At 35.2% G+C, this 17303-nt stretch overlaps 1 protein-coding gene across 1 annotated transcript in view; it reads left to right on the plus strand.

Moving 5' to 3' along the window:
* The first annotated feature begins 439 nt into the window (after positions 1 to 439).
* The window catches only part of Tlk (Tousled-like kinase), a 53104-nt gene continuing 36240 nt past the window's right edge, over positions 440 to 17303 (plus strand). Inside the window, exon 1 of the mRNA XM_064699980.1 lies at positions 440 to 587. The gene's annotated coding sequence lies outside the window, so the exon portion shown is untranslated. The remainder of the gene's footprint in view (positions 588 to 17303) is intronic.

The raw sequence follows: 17303 nt of genomic DNA on the forward strand, positions 1-17303 counted from the left end.
GAAAGTTTTCCCATATATATATATATATATATATATATATATATATGTATATAGCGCTCGCAAATACAGACGCATGTGCCTACAAATACTGACGCCTATGTTTGTATATATAATATACATGTGCAATGCAAAATTGGCAATTGCAAGCGCAAAGCTATCAACATTACCAGCATCAGCAATCACTTCATCATCAGCAACAACCGCAACACCAACACCACCACCTGCAACTACAGCAACAGCAACAGCAACAGCAACAACAACAAACCCAGCAGCAGCAACAACAACAAACATTTGCAATAATCGCGCAACAACAACAACAGCAACAACAACAGCAACAACATCAGCAGCTGCAGCAACCGTTGCAATTGCAGCAGCAACATCATTTAAGCAGCAACAGCAACAGTTGCAACAACTACAGCAACTATAGCACCTACAACAACAACAACAATAACAATTGTTACAGCTACAACAACAACAACAACAACAGCAATCATCTGCAACTGCAACACAACAACAGCAGCAGCAACAACAACAACAACAACAATCTTGATGATGACATTTATTATTTGTTTTACAAAGATTTTTATGTAAGTTTTTTTGTGCACAAAAGTACCAAAATTTATCGATTATTAACAGCAACAAAATCAAATAAGCCACAAATCTGCATAAACTATCAACAAATCATTAACAAATACATAATCATTGGCATTCATTAATTGTCTTTTTATGAAAAAGAAAACCCCTTTTGAGCTGCATTCATGCGCTTTTGAACCCCGTTTTAGCCAACGTTAATACAGCTCTAAATCACCTTTAGGCCCCCCTCAAGCCACCTTTAAGCCACCTTTAATGCACCTCTTGAAACACCTTTAAGCTAGTTGTATCGCCACGCTTTAAGTCGACTTCAAACTGCGAATATATTGCGCTTAATTTCACCTGTTCACATACTTTTGCACGTCACATTTCTAACAATTTGATAAAGAACAATTCAATTGATTATAAATTAAATAATATTTATTTACATATATCAATATGCTGAATCTAGTTAAAGTTTGCTCAAATGCCAAAAACAATATTGAGTTTTTGGGTACGTCTCTTCTTGGTCCAACTAGTCCAGCTCAAGGTTCTGTTTATGTTAAATAAATAAGTGGAGTCCCTAGCTCAAAACAATCAAATTACACGAAATATTTGGATAAATCGATTTCGTACTGTTTTACACACAGTATTAAACATTAATGAAACCTATATAAAGCTTGCTAAAAATCGATTGACCATATAAATATGTTCCAAAGTTTCATAAGGCATACTTTGAAGTTTTTTTTTGAAAATTACAGGCATGGAAATAAAATATAAGCATAACAATAAAAGAGCTTACATGTTAAAGCTGAAATGTTAAAGATCCATGCATCTAAACTAGGGTATGCAACAACAATGCATAGACTGTGGCAAGAACAAGAAACGATAGCAACAACAATAACAACAAACAACAACAAACAACAACAAACAACAACAACGATAGCCCGGTACACGTCAAGCAGCTGCTGCTTCGGTTTTCGATGCGATTTTGTTGCTGAGGAAAAATTCACACACACACACACACACTATCACACACACACACCAGCACACACGCAGACGCCTCGGCCATACAGTAAATGCCGACTAATGAGACCAATGAACTTTAGCAATATCAGGCGATACTTTGATAGAGATTAAAGTTTGGAATTTTTGTTGTTTTTATCTATTCTATAGATATTTTTAGAATAGTTGCATAGATAAGGGCACAAACAAATAATAACAGCTCGATATGCTCTTGATCTTGTGCTATATGTACTCACATGCCCTATATATGAACATATATATATATATGTATAAATATATATTCACTTTGATTCAATTCATAGTTTGGATTGCCCCGCCGTACAATCGAATAATACGAATTGCGACTCGTTATCATAGAAATAGTTGCTTATCACTAATTGTGTTTGTATATATATATATATATATATATATATATATGTATATATAATGCTTATGTGCACACTTTTTATGACCCTTTCTATTTTGAGACGCATGTTCGCATTTAAGAGTTGTTTTTTTCCTACATTTAAAAGCTTTTGTATTGCTTATACTTTTCCCTAAATAGAACTATCTTCTGTAATATCAAATTGGACTTGAGACGAAAACTTCTTTTTAAAATTGCATAAATTATTGCAGCTAACAATTGTTTTCATATTAAATCAAATAAAGTATTTATAATAATCTTGTTCAAATCATATATTGAAAAAAACCAAGTTGAAATCTAAATTTTCGCAAAATAAGAATTCAATGTTGTATAATGCCATAATGATTCAAGCTACTAAATCCTTGATATAATTTGTATACATTTTATTTAATTTGTATATATTTGTTATATATTTATATTTAAATACATTTTTCATATATTTATATATTTTTTTAATATTTCTTGGATAAGTGCTCCTTTGGGCATTTGATTTTCCGTGACAAACAACGATAAAGTGGTTCCACTATTTCTGTATTAATAGGTCCCCTCATCTGCTGTTGCTTTCGATATTGTGTATTAGATCATTTTCAATATGCTGTAGTTTTCAATGCTTTAACACCTGCCTTTATTTTTGCTCATTGCCATTGAAACATTTTCGAGCTGTGCGTCATAGCGATGAGTTACTTTACACATGACAAATTTTAAGGGACCTAATAAACATTTGCTGTAGCTACACAGCTCATTCGGTGTGTCTGTGTGTGCGTGTGTGTGTGTGTGTGTGTGTGTGTGTGTTTGAGGCGAGGCAGCTCTTTGTGTATGCGTCAGCGGCTAGTTTCCAGTTCGATCCTGCCTGCCCTCTTCGCCCCTCCGCGCGCTGCGTCGGTGCAATCAGGCGCAACGCAAGGACCAGACAACGCAGTGCAACCTTCTGTCAAAGCCACGCATCCACGTTTTTCTTAGTCACGTTGCATATCTGCAACTGAAACTAACTCGCTCATTACTGCAATTGACAGCAAAAACTGTTCATCTGTATCTGTATCTATAACTGTATATATGTATATGTATATATCATTTAGGTATTAGCCATGTCCATATCTATATCGACATATATCTATATCTATATCTATATCTATATCTATATCTATATCTATATCTATATCTATATCTATATCTATATCTATATCTATATCTATATCTATATCTATATCTATATCTATATCTATATCTATATCTATATCTACATATATCTATATCTATATCTATATCTATATTTATATCATTATGCAGTTTAATCTATATCTATATGTACTTATTCGTATTTATGTAGTTGTCTATATAAGTAGTTATACACATCTTGTCTGTCTATCTTTATATCCATTGCTTTATTTGTGGCCAACTGAAAAATGCATTATTTCAGTGCCAATGTCAATAATATATAGATGTCGGGCCTTTTATAGCGATGTCAACTCTCTGCGGATACATATGTATACAAACTGCTCAAAAACATATATAAAATATATCTATATATATGCATATATATATTATTTATTTATATATATATATATATATATATATATTTATGTATGTATATATATAGATGTCTATATGCTTGCCAAATTTATGCGTCATCTTGCAGTTACAAGTACTCGCAATATATATATGTATGCGTATGCATATGTAGTAAATGCACATATATGTGAACTATTTAGGTGGGAAAAACCACCACCTGCACCACCACCACCTGCTGACCTGCTTGGTTGGATGAGTCAGCCACAAGAAATTGCGACAATTGCACGATTTTTAGGGGGGGGGGGGGGGGGGTTACAACACCTTAAAGCGAATTACTAATTGGGTTAACCTGCCATATGGACGTTTCTTCGTAAAGTTCACATATATTTTGTTTTCTTGTCTCTTTGGACACGTAATAATACAAACTAGATATATAATCCACTTAGAATCGGCTATTTGATGAATTCTTTTTACCTCTTATGTAATAGGTTAATTCTCATCGGTGAAGCTAACATAAACTTATCTGTCTAATGGTTTATATATAAATATACCTGTGCTACAACATATAACTGTAAGGAGCCTATTAAATAGCTAAATTGGTCTAGATATTTTGTAGAACAAAATACTTTTTCATACAAGAACTAATTCTTCAACATGCATGTTGTGCGCTTTGCGAGGGCTTGCATGGGAATATGAGTAAAACTCGATCTTTGGCATGTTTACTTGGAAGCCTATAACTTAGCAAGCGATAGATTATCTGAATCATTTTGAATGTATCTTCGTGAATCAGCTGCTAATTTTCTAGAATTTTTAAAGTTACAAATTTATAATAATATATTGAATATTCCTTGAATTGAATACTTTTCAAATATGTAAAGGACTTAATTTTTGGTTTATTTATTAGCTCTCTATTGTCAAACTCGATATAGATATACATAGATATATATAGATATAGATATAGATATAGATATAGATATAGATATAGATATAGATATAGATATAGATATAGATATAGATATAGATATAGATATAGATATAGATATAGATATAGATATAGATATAGATATAGATATAGATATATATATAGATATAGATATAGATATAGATATAGATATAGATATAGATATAGATATAGATATAGATATAGATATAGATATAGATATGCATTGCAATTCCAGTTGAATATTATTTTAATTCCAGTTGATATATTCTTATATAATTTATTCGAATGCTTCGTTAGCTAAATAAATGCTTTGGCATTAGAATTTCATTTTGCCCCAGTTTTTGGAGTACATATTCGACTTGTAATAAATTTTGGGCAAGTATTTAAAAATCATGAGTGCAAATGAAACTTTTTTGCGAAAACGAAACTTTTTTGCGAAAACTCATCGATTTGCGTATTTTTCTTTTGATGTGGATGAGTCTGCAAGTTGGGTTCTATTTATTTAACACCTGCTAAATAATTGGCATAAACAAATTGGGTTTGTTTTGATGGCAGATTGTTTGTTTGCCTGAAGTGGGGGGTAGGAGTGCGGGCAGCTCCGAAAAGTGTTTTGACGATTCTCTCGCTCGATTAGCTCAATGTCATTTCAATCAATGAATGCGGCACACATACACACACACACATACACGATAAACAAAACTAAACTGAACTGCGCCACACAAGATGGAACCTTCGAGCCGTCGTCGCAGCCCCTGTGCCCTATGCCTTTCCCTTGCTCCCATTTTTGCTATGCGCAGGCATTTATTTATTGTATTCGCTGTGGATGGTGTGGTGCGGAGTGCGGGGTGTGTGTCAGCTTTGGATGCGCAGTTTAAGCCCCGAAACTAACCCCAGTTGTCTGCCCCCCCGCACCGGCCCTTCACACGTTTATCGTTAAGATACTGCGTAACCATTGGATTACAGCACTAATACACGCAAATACTCATCCAGCACGCGTATATCCGATGCGTAATTAACATGTCGTCGTCATTTGGCTATTCCCCCTCCCTTAGCCACCCCCTCCTCAGGCACTGATCGACCTCCAACCCTTAGCATATTGCTTTACTCATTTGCCACAGCGTTTGGCAATCTAATTTCATTTATTTGGCCTTTTTGGTGAACGTATTTTTGGGTTTGGTTTTTATTTTGGGTTAACGTTTTGGTTATATTCGGGTTTTTCGAGGGTTGATATCGTCGACATCGTCATCATCGTCGTCGTCGTCGTCGTCGTCGTCGTTGTATTTATGCCACACACCATCTTCTTTTCCATCTCCGCTTGCGTCTTTGTCTTTCTTTGTTTTATGTGCAACCCCTCCCTACTGCTTGGCCTTTGCTTGGCTGGCCTGTGTGTGTGTTGTTTGCCTCTGTGGCAAAAAGAGAGCCCACGAAAACTGAAGCCAAAACCAAAAACCAAAAAACCAGAAACAAAAGCAGGCGACTGCCAGCTAGCCAGTCCAGTCTATTCCAGACCAGTTCGCCAGTCAGTCCAACAGGCAGGCAGACAGGCAGACAGACAGACAGACAGGCTAGCAATATTTTGTTCATACAATTATCTACAATGCACGCTTATAAAAAACACATATGTCTGTGTACATATATATGTATATATAAGTATACACAAGGTAATAGGCACACACGCACAGATACATTTACAGATACAGACACAGACACAGACACAGACACAGATACAGATACAGATACATTTACAGATACAGATAGAGATACACAGCTAAATAGCTAGAAATACGCATCGACTATGCGACTACAATACAACACATGGCACACTTGTCTATCTAGATACACAACTCCGTTCTGCCTCCTGTTCATTTTCCATTGCCAAATAACGTACGACAAAATGTACTTATCTAACCTATATAATATATATGTATATACATGCGTATGTTCCCAGTTCTACATAACCTACAAATAGTGCAAATATATGTATGTATGTATATGTTTTTCAGACATTCGTCACATTTAATGAATGCAACCTTTTTTCAACCAACTTCTGTCTTGAGCCAATTGCTCTTTTACCCTAGTTCGCATAGCTGCTAAATTTCCCACAACTCAATCGAGAATGTTCCGGAATGTACTACAATGAATTCCATTCTAGCACTATTTAACCTAACAGGCAACAGAATTTTGGGTATATGGTCGAGTTAGCCTTACACAAAACTGTTTGAAAAACTCCATTAAAATTGTAAGGAAAATATAATATTTTAGCTGGCAATTGTGAAAAAGTCTACAAATTGTTGCTAGCAAAAAATCAATCAATTTGATGTACTGTTTATTGAGATTTATATATATATATAGGTTGGCTTTCAAGTTCCTTTTGCTTTGGAGCGGGGTCTCACCCTACATATTTCTTTTTATTTATAGTTTTGAGGTAAACGCTTTTGTTACCCTTTTGGCAACTGATAAAGCTGAAGACATTTGTTTTATACCAAGTCAACAGTCCTGGGTTCGAACCGGTTCGGCTTTAGCTTGAAGCCTGAAGCTTTGCACAGTATAATTAACAGGAGTAATTTACTTTGTTTATGTCTTCGCCAAATTGTCAACTCTTTTTGTGCCTTTGTAGAGGGTATTATAAATTTGTCATGAAATGTGTAGTGCATTTCCGAACCGATTAAGTATATATATTCTAGATCAGCATCAACAGTCGAGTGGATATAGCCATAGTCATTCTGTCCGTCTAGCTGTTTATATACGAACAAATCTCAGTTTTAAAGGTTTCTACTTGAAACTTTGCATAGGTCCGTCTTTCTGTTGCAGGCAGTGCATATGTAGGAGCCGGCCGGATCGGACTACTACATATATCATATAGCTGCCTTAGGATAGGTTCTTGTAGTTTCTAGTATGTTCTTTTATGGAAAACTTTTTAGTTTCTCAAGTTATCTTTACCAAACTTGGAATTTATTAGTTTCACAATGCTCCTAACATATAAATCCTTTGAATATCCGACCACTATATCATATAGCTGCCATATTATAAAACTTGTATGGAAAATTTCTTTGTTTATCAGGACATCTTGACCAAAGTTTTACAATGTTCCTAATATATATGAAAAATCTTTTGTCGGACATCGGACGAGTATATCTTATAGAGAAAAGATCGGTTGAAAATAGGCTCTTATAAGCGAATATATTCTGGATCCCAGGATATTTTCATCAGATTAAGCATTTATGAGCTTCACTATTCTCACATGTCTGCAAAACGGAAATGTGTACTCTCTTATTTATATACATATGTAATTCAAATTGAACCTTTCTGATTATTCATGAGCAACAATTTTTTTGAATGCCATTGTTTTCTCCATATATGTATATTATAAGTTTATTGCATTTGGTTCTTTTCTCATAATTTCTAACACTTAGCGACCTGGGTTCTCCCCAGTTATCCCCTGGTGGCATCCTTTGGGCTTGCGTTGCACTCGTGCCTGCGTTTCGTTCCACTAACATTTCGTGTGAATCTGACCTCGTGCAAAGTACAAAGATACACACTTAGATGCACAAATATGTACATAGATACTTGTTATCTATATATGCATGTGTGCATATATATGTATATATATATATTTTTTTTACAGTTATATATTTATAAGTTGTTTTTGTTGTTTTTTTCACATAGGCTCCTTTACATGCCCACGTACCACGCTTGTTGTTGCTCGAGCAGCTAACCAAGTTATATATGCATATAATGTATGTAAAGGTACAGATACAGATACAGATACGTAGCTACACAATGCAAATATATAGCCTTGTTATATACACACACACACACCGCGCTATGGCAACATTCTTTTTAATTTTTTTCCGCTTTGCCGAATGTTTGTAGTAGCCCTTGTTGAAAAAAAAAAACGCACACAAAGCATAAGGAGAGGAAGAAGCAGCAGCAGCAAGAGCAGAAAAAAACCCCTTTCGACATACATACATACAACTTATTCACACACACACACACACGAATATATATATATATGTATACATATATATATATACATATACAGGGACACAATTTGCGCCGCATCTGTGGCTGCGCCTACGAAATAAAAAAATAAATAAATAAATAAAACAACAACAACAACAACAAAATCTTGTACGTCATACCCGCAGCCATTACCGCCTCTGCACAGTGCGTCACACGAGTACAGCAAGTATAACTGTTCCCGCAACGTGCCAGTGCCCCTCTCTCCCACACACACCGCACACCGCACACCCTTCCCCTTTGAAGCACTCACTCATCACAGTTGTAGCCGGCGTCAGTTACTCTCAGTCGAACGTCCTTATATGCATGTATTGCGACTCTTGATTTGCGTATTATAATGCAAAATAGATAAGCCCTATATAAAGTATATATATATATGTATATACATATATATCTATGTACACATAGGCAGATATAACTATAGCACACATGAGTCATGCGCTCTGCTCCCATGTGACAATTGCCATTAATAGCAATAATAAAGTTTTCTTCTCGTTTTTTTTTAGTACGTTGCAAAAATCTAATTAAAATATGCATATATACATATGTATGTATGTATGTATATTGCGAAATATTCCGATTCCATATTAATCCAATTATATTAAGTAAACCCGGTATTCAAATCGATTTAACAAATTTATGCATTACTTTTGCAGTACAATAAAAGACAGAAAAATAAGTTAATTTGAAACTGATTGCATTAAAACCTATTCAAATGCCATACATGCAAATTATGGCTAATAACTGTTGGCCGCAACGTTGACAAAAACAAGTGAGAATGTTCCAGTCGACCAGGAGAAACCCACGTACAGACGCATCCACGCCCCAAGTGGCGCACTTCATGCAGCGGCAGTGCTTCTCAACCCTTTGCATTACACTGTGCAAAATGAATGCTTATATAATTTAACTGTTTATAGTCCGATCTTAAGTCAATTCTCTGAATATGGCATCCATATGTGTGTATGCACCAAAGCTCAAGTCTCTAGCTTTAGAAATGGTGAAATATTTGTAATCTGAACATACATACTAAGCGAGAAGCCACATACCCAGTTAGTCATATTTAGTTCTCTTAATTTTCGCCCTATGTCTAAAATATCATGTGTTCTAATCGATATTTATCGATATTATGAAATTGGCAGGGGATACCGAATAAAAAGAAAAACTCGTTCTGCATTTGGTTTGGGAAAAACTATATATATGTCAAGTATCAAGTCCCTAGCTCTCGTAGTTTCCAGGATTGCTGCGTTAATCAGATGCTAGATTAACTCAGCTCGTCGTACTGATCAAGAAAATATATACATATATATACATATATATATTCTTCATCCCGTTACGTAGATTTGCACATAAACATAACATTTTTGCCACTTTTCAACGGGCTCGGGATATAAAAAGTCAGCTCACTTTGAGTTTTTAAACCATATATTGCTACTTATCTTTTAATAGGGGATGTTGAACCGATTTCCATCGATTTTAACCAATTTATGTATATATGTATGTGGATTAGCTAAGCGAAAGCGAAAGTAATTGCTGTAAAAATCATTTAGTTAAATTCTCCCCGATAAAATCTTAAGAACATACAAATTATTTTATATACAATACTATAAAAACTATGTTCTAAAAACTACTCAAATTAATATATAAAATTCGTTTAAAAATATATATATCGTTTTATTACTCTTCAGTTTATAGATTTCTTACATATTTTTTAGTATTATACAAATATAATATATCCCATTTCTCTCAGTGTATTTTATGGGCCATTTATATCGGACTGCTGTGAGTCATGCCACAGGTTAACCAATTTGATGTTAGAGCAATTTTTATTAAATTTTTGCTCCAGCTCTCTGACTGTTGCCCTCTTCCTTCTGCTCTCCCTGTGCCGCTCTTTTGCTCTCTTTCACTCGTTCCGCAGCTTACTCGCTCGCCTGCTGTAAGACGGTTACCATAGTTGCGTTTTTTATGTGGGTTGACAAAAGAGCGCTCAGTAGGCTGGGTGGGGGTTGAAAAACTCGCCCGAGCTGTGTTTTATTTATTTTCGCATATCAGTTTAATTTCTGCATCTTATCACATTGCACTCCATCGAATACACACACATACATGGACATATGTACATATATGTACACTCACATAGTTATGACAGCTTCGGTAACCGCTTCGCCTTTTCGCTGCAGCTTTAGAGCTTCGCATTTCGAGACTTCGGCCTGCTGCTGAACGGGCGAAGCTTCGAGTGGTTTCCAAGCCGACGCACATGCGTAAGCTGCGCTGTCGGCAGCTGCATTCGCAGCAGCCACTGGCTCAGCCACCTTTCGCATCAGCAGCAGCGACAGCAGCAGCACCACAGGCAGCGACTGCGGCCGCTGCAAGCCGACCAATAAACACGCACACAAGCGCAAGTGCTCATAGTCACACATACACACAACACAGGCACACCAATAAAGAGCAGCTGCTGTCGCGGTCGTTGTTGCTGTTGCTCAGTTGCTGTCTGGTCCCTGCCCCTGCAGCATACAAAAGCTTTTATGCTCCTGGGGCTGTCAAACTAAATCAATCCACCCCACAATTTTGTCATATCTGTTATACGCCTAATCATTATTTTTTTTTATATTTTTACTCATTGCATGGATTGAAGTATGATAAGTACATATATTTTATTTAGATAATTTACGTACTTTAGTATTTCATGCATGTATTATCGCTTATTTTGATTAGTAGTGAGTTATTTTTATATTAAGTAGGCAAAATACATTAACAACACTGACTGATATGGCCTTCAGCTACGTTATTAATGAATTGGGAGTTATTTAAAGTTTGAATTGAATGTCATATATTATTAAGAAGATTTACAAAAAATACATTTGCTCTTGAATCTTTGGTAAATGTGCTATTTTTTAAACATTTTTTAATTAGTGAAATTTTTGCTTAGCAAAACTATGGATCCTAGACACTTGACAATTAAAGAGTTAAACAAAAAATCAAAAAAATTCAAAACCAATCTATAATATTTGTCGGCTGCATGCCTAACTGGTGTGCACATTTCTTCTATGTGTGTAGTGTGGGCTTATATGCTTGTGTGTGTATGTTCGCTTGTCTTTGTGTTGTCATCGTCTTTTGAGATTTAACAGCTTACGCCTTGGTCTCGCTCGCAGTCTTGGTTCGTCTCATCTGGTTATTGTTGTTGTTGTTGCTTCTGCTGCTGCGACTCCTGTTGTTGTTGCTGGGGCGCTTTTCTTTAAAACTTTTAGTAGTTGAGCCTGTACAGTTGAGTCGAGTCCGAGTACATTATGTATGTAAATAAGCATATGTACGAGCCCTTGGAACACACATATATACACACACATATATATATACATATATATGCATAGCGTACAAATGGAATAGCGCAACGCGCCAACAAAAACAACAACAACAACCAAAGCAGTTCCTTTTCTTACGGTTTGTTGTTGTAGATACAAGAACAGGGCCAACCGCTTTTTCGATGCTCTAGGCTAAAGGTATTTAACTTTGGTGGCCAAATTTGTAACGCATGGGAAAAGTGCTTAACTGACATAGAGCTTATATATTCACGTACAAACACATTTGTGCTCATATTCTATACATAGTTTCTATAAGCAATATATTTGTTGCCTAAATTGAAGGGTATTTTATCTTCGGCATACGTATGTTTTATTACATTTTCCATTTCATTCGTTGTGCGTCTTTTCTTTTTGCTTGCCATGAAAATTTGTGCTCACCGAAAAGTTACAGTAGAGGGACATCAGCAGCAGCAGCTGTGGCGGTGCCCGAATATTGTGGCGCGTCCGTGCATCCGCCAGATACATTTCAGCATTGTTGCTATGCGGGCTGCTCTCGCCTTTGTATCTAACAGATACGGATGCTAAATGTTATACAAAAAATCAATAAATGCAAAACGTCTGAGCCAAAAACCTTTTTATTTATTTTTTTTTTGTAATTAAAAAGGCGAGAGATGCATAACGAAGGAATACAATGATGCCACGTTTGCCGCTGCGGGGACAGGCACTGGAATGGATTCTTTCGGTTGTTGTTGTTGTCGGCATCATGCCTACGAGGTTCCTTTTTTTTCTTCTTCTTGATTTTTGTGAGCTTTTTCTGTTGCTTTTCTCGTTTTTTCTTTTTTTTGCACTCTACCTCATTTATTTGTTGCTCTGCACTTTTTTACATATTTCATTTTGCAGCTTCCTTTTTGTGCACGTTTTCGCATTTTGTTTTAAATATTATTGCTGTTGTCCGAATCTTTTTCGCTCAGGGGCAGCCATAATTGCTCAAGTCTCGAAAAATTCTGGTGCGTATTGGCCAGACAAACCCCGACTCATCCCCCTCTCCTAACTTTTGGCTCTGTGTTCTCTTTCTCGCTCTCTCTTTCTCTCTCTCTAACTCTCTCGGTCACTCACTCACAGTTCACTCGAGGCAATTCAAGCTGAAATTATCGAGCTTGTTGTGCGAATATGTGTGTGTGTGTGTGTGTGTGTATATATTTACAAGGTGTGACCAAAGCTGTCTGCAAACGAATGTCTCACATTTCACACAGCTAAAAAAATTGTTTGATACATTTTTTGCTTATCGATAATTTAGTTAGTTGTTATTGCTGTATATCGAGTGTACATATCGAAGTCTTTATTAAAAACCAAACGCTTAAACCTATCGATAGTACGATAGTTGTTTTCAAAAATATCTGTTAGGTTTCTCGGTTATCAACATAATCGATTATTCGATGAGCTCTTTTTCGTTCTAAATGGTACGAGCTTTGCTTTTCTTTAAATTTGTTCCGTCTTTTTGCGCCAACAATATTAATTTCATTCTATTCTTAGACGAAACTCATTAGTATTTAGCTTTGATTTCATAACATTGACGTCATTAAACTAGTGCACCAACAACTATTATGATAATCACCAAGAACCGACCAGTGTTGGTAAAGTGGCAGCTACTAATTTAACTGTTTAATACAAGTACAATCGACATGCACAAACTGTAAACAAACAATTACATTTACAGTTAAATTTAGTATATGGCGAGATGCGAGCTGCATTAAAAAAAATGATTATAATAGTTAAACATTAGGGATTAACTGTAGTGTTTTAGTATCACGATCTCAGTAAGTGTATGAATGACTTGATGAAATAGTTAGTTAGTTAGTTGTTAATACATCTCCTTTTGTTATTAACAAATGTTAACCACCTGTTATTTGACAAAGCAAAAATAATTGTTGTGGTGGCAACACCATGGCATTCATTGCACATCTGGCAACTTACCATCTCTTACAATTAACAGTTATGCAACCAATTCGTATTTTTTGCTTGACTGGCAGTTAAGTTAACTAACATGAAGTTTGACAGGAATAGTCAAGATCTGCTACTGTAGAGGTTGTTGTGTGTACATTAAGTTAACTTTACTGTTTACGATTGATGCATAGTCACGTCAGCGAGATCCACTTTGTAGCTGAATAATACGTTTTCATATGTAATAAATACAGTGAAAACTCTATTGAAGAACGTGGGGAACTGTTTGTTCGCCCAATAGAGGGAGCGTGGGTATGATCTGCTTCAGAAGGAACTGAGAGCATATGCTCTCCTAAGTCGGGTGTCCGGTTAATAAGAGTGCTCGACTAACCGACCTCAGACCCCAGTTCACAATATCATCCAACCAATCCCCGCCCTCCTCCTCCACCCCTACCCTTACCCCTACCCACACAACTCGTTGTAGTTGTTGTTGTTGCATGCACAAAGTAAATGTATTTATTTAGCGCTTATCAGTTTACTTTACCCAATGTGTTCATAGCGGTTTCTATTTATAAGGCAACAAACAACGAGAGATACTCGTCCGTATACACACACACACGCGAGTACACATACATGTGTGCATATAGAACAAATGTGCTCAAATATATACATATATGCATGTATATAAACAATCTATATGTACCTAAATAATTCGTTTAGTTGTCGTCAGCAAAGAGAACTGTGAACTGAGAAATAGGAAAAAATAAAATAAAATAGTCATAAACAAATTTCAATTCTAATTGGTATTATATCTACAACAAAGGCTATAGTAATGCCTTTTTTTTTTTTATTTATTATTATTGTTTTTCTCGTGTCGTTTGCCATATTGTAAATTACTCATACGCCACGTTTTGCAATTGTGACCCAATTGAAAAACATTTGTTTGCATTTTTGTTTTGCATTTGTTAATTATTGCATGGAGTCAACAAAAAAGATACTAATATGCGCATTGTTATTGCCCATTTTTGTGTGTGTGTGTATCTCTCTCTCTAAAATGTATCTGCGTTTATGCTTTTGTCTCGATCTTTTTGCATTCGAATGCGCATCAATAGCTAAATAGCACAAAGATTGCAGCACTTGACATGTGCAGAATGCTTTTGTTTTACTTTCAAATTGCATTTTTCTTTTATTGTAATCCTACATTCTCGTTATTTCATTTCAATTTTTATTGTTGTTGCAAATACCGTACTGAAAAGACAAATTACGTGTAAATCACTCAAGTTTACCTTGCGTAAAATATCAAAAATATAGATATTCTAGCATTTGTCGTTTGGGTTCTGTCTACTTTAAGCTAACAAAATGTTCAGCAATCATTCTATCTTACCTAAATTGTTTGTATACTGCAAATATATATATAAAAGCCACTCTCCACCGTGTTGACCATTCTCCCTCTTCCAACATTTTTTTCTATTTGTTACCAAAGTTTGATTCAGTACAGAATCTGTTTATTACCAACTAGCGGATATACCCCGGCCTTGCCCGTGGCACGTATAAACTAAATTCGCTCAAAGATCTTTGAAAATGATTTTCATACCGATCGCACGGTAAACAAACAACTTTCATACAACCGTTTTCTTATGTAGAGCTTTGAAAATAAGTTTGATGCAAATCGGACCAAATTCGAAACTTCACCAAAAAATTCGTAGATTGAGATAATACCTAAAAGCACTCAAAAAAAAAAATTGAAATATGCAATCCATTGTTAATCTAAATATTTAGTCAAAAATTCGTTCTCTAAAATTTTGTCTAATTAAAGTATCAATAAAAGATCCTTTAAATCAATGAAATCTATGGACGTCTATAACTATATAAGATTTAAAAAAAAAAGGAAACTTGAAGATTAAACTTCACTTTACACAAATGTGTACCCCATTATAATGTAACTAACTTTGTGACAAGACTCGAACCAGTTTTCAGATAGGCGTGAACGGAGATTTCAGCAAATCTACTTTTCTTCATAATCCTTTAACAGACAATCCTGCGAAATTAGTTACTCTTAAAACCAGTTCACAAGTGCAAAAATGAGACGATGCAAAAATTCATTTGAGAAGTGTTTTTCCGTTCAATTTATTAACCAACACATTGTTTACATTTCAATTTTTACATTTATTGCAACATTTCCTGCACCTAGCCGCTGTCCGTCCTTCAACCGCAACAGCAACTGTATCTAAATACAATTGCATTGAAAGTATTTGCTTAAACAGCGATTGTGCGAACCTAAAAAACTGTTTTTTACAGTTAACTGTTTTCTCATCTCTGACATTTTTGCTTGCAATTTCAATTGCATGCGACACCCACACACACACACACACACATACATATGCATTTGTACTATACGTGTGCATATATCGATATGCATAGGCCCACATTTCTATACCAAACGCCACTCTCCCTCTCTCTCTCTCGCACTCTCTCTTTGCTTTGTTTCTTACGCTCTGTTTCTATATCCTCTCTCGCCCCTCTCTGCCTGCTGCGCTTAATCCAACATTTGCAATCACAGTCGAAGCTTTTTGATTTTAATTGTTTTTATTTTCTCGTTTCTGTTTTTTGTAGTTGTTGTTATTTTTTTTTCTTTCGCGTATTTTGCACTTGAACGACTTTCAATTGAATTTCGTATTTATATAATCCGAGGCGCGTACAGACATACATACATGCATACATACATACATACATATAGCAGAAATATGTGTATTTGTATATTTCTTCTTGTATATAGACTTACATATACATATGTATGTATATTTATATGCATGCAATTTTTATATACTGTTGCCTGTTTAGCCATAAACAAAGCAATTCACATACATTTGCATACACATGCATACATACATACACACACACATACACACACACATACATACATACACACACAAGCGTACACAAACATTGCAGTTTTTATTGAATTGTTGTTCTTGTTGTTGTCCCATTTATCATGCCATGCAATCAATGACCACCGCGAAAAATGCAGTGTGCGAATCTTTTATGCAAACAAGAAAAGCCAAATGAAATGCAACTAAAAATGGGCTTGACTAAGAGATACCTCGTGCCTAGACCAACCTGTTTAAGAATACACTGAAAGAATAGTCATAGTCAGTTGTGAAGATCAAAAATATCGTTTTATTATCTGAATGGGTTTCCATTCCTCAGCGTCTAAGAACCCCATCGATGCCATGCATATTTCGATACAACACTTTTAAATAATCGATATGCTCAAGTGTTTCGATTGTTACGTTCGAAAAAATCGATTTTTGATGATAATATTTATTATTCTTTTAAACTATCATTTTATTGTAAACAAAATGAAAAATTGCCTGAATATAAATAATATTTATTACATATAAATTACATATATATGGTCTATATTTTTTATGTACGGGATACAAATAATTTAAATTAGAGAATAAAACATGAGACATATTTAATAAATAAACAAATTTTAGAATGTAAATTCTAAAAATAGTTTCATTTTTATGTCCGGAACCCATTGAACGCATAAAAAGGGTATAATGGTTTTGTGCAAATGTATGTCGCAGGCAAA

Source organism: Drosophila montana, unplaced genomic scaffold (genome assembly GCF_035044405.1).
Source record: "Drosophila montana isolate Dmon_TW-CO22-7 unplaced genomic scaffold, ASM3504440v1 contig_1624_1, whole genome shotgun sequence".
Classification (NCBI taxonomy): domain Eukaryota; kingdom Metazoa; phylum Arthropoda; class Insecta; order Diptera; family Drosophilidae; genus Drosophila; species Drosophila montana.